This window comes from Alexandromys fortis, unplaced genomic scaffold (genome assembly GCF_014885135.2).
Source record: "Alexandromys fortis isolate MF-2015 unplaced genomic scaffold, M_Fortis_MF-2015_v1.1 scaffold_21, whole genome shotgun sequence".
NCBI lineage: Eukaryota > Metazoa > Chordata > Mammalia > Rodentia > Cricetidae > Alexandromys > Alexandromys fortis.
Genome location: NW_026067905.1, coordinates 2,329,066 through 2,330,014, shown reverse-complemented (window position 1 = coordinate 2,330,014; position 949 = coordinate 2,329,066). Strand labels below are relative to the sequence as shown.

At 49.1% G+C, this 949-nt stretch overlaps 1 long non-coding RNA gene across 1 annotated transcript in view; it reads left to right on the top strand.

The window, feature by feature from the left end:
- The first annotated feature begins 215 nt into the window (after positions 1–215).
- LOC126497338 (uncharacterized) overlaps positions 216–949 on the top strand; it is a 37,492-nt gene continuing 36,758 nt past the window's right edge. The window contains exon 1 of the long non-coding RNA XR_007590585.1: positions 216–326. This is a non-coding gene — a long non-coding RNA (uncharacterized lncRNA). The remainder of the gene's footprint in view (positions 327–949) is intronic.

Here is a 949-nt window from a genome sequence, read left to right as displayed (position 1 = left end):
TTTTTTTTTTTTTTTTTTTTTTTTTTTTTTTTTTTTTTTTTTTTTTTTTGTTAAGAGGCTTACAGGGCCAAAAACAGTCCTGGCTATGAACTGGAAGTGCCAATTAGAGTCTATGCCCAACCACGTGGGCCTAAGTCCATTCCAGAGTGTCCTCCAAAGTGGCTCTTAGGTCCAAAAGGGGTTGTGGAGATTGAGTGTCCGGCGTCCCGGTACAAACAGATCTCCGCCTCAGCCAACCCCGATCCCGCAGGATTGACTGCAACCTTACTTGAATTCCCAGCATGAGCTCAGGACTTCAATGGAAATCCGAAAACGACAAAAAATAAGTACGAATGGTTCCCCCCAAACCCTATAGCATAGACAAGAAAAGGGACTCACCAAGATGCAGCCGCTGCAGCCCAGAAGCCGTTTTTTTTTTATTTATTTTATTGAGAATAAGAAAAAAAAAAGTTTCCGCCTCCTCCCAGCCTCCCATTTCCCTCCCCCTCCCCCCTCTCTTCTCCCCCTCCCCCCACTCCTCTCCCCCTCCCTCTCCTATCCAAAGAGCAGTCATGGTTCCCTACCCTGTGGAAAGTCCAAGGTCCTCCCCCCTCCGTCCATGTTTAGGAAGGTGAACATCCAAACTGGCTAGGCTCACACCAAGCCAGAACATGAAGTAGGATCAAAACCCCTTGCCATTGACCTTGGCTTCTCATCAGTCCTCATTGTTCGCCATGATCAGAGAGTCCGGTTTTATCCCATGCTGTTCCAGTCACAGTCCAGCTGGCTTTAGTGAGCTCCCAATAGATCAGCCCCACTGTCTCAGTGGGTGGGTGCACCCCCCGTGGTCCTGACATCCTTGCTCGTGTTCTCCCTCCATCTGCTTCTCATTGGGACCTTGGGAGCTCAGTCCAGTGCTCCAGTGTGGGTCTCTGTCTCTATCTCCATCCATCACCAGATGAAGGTTCTA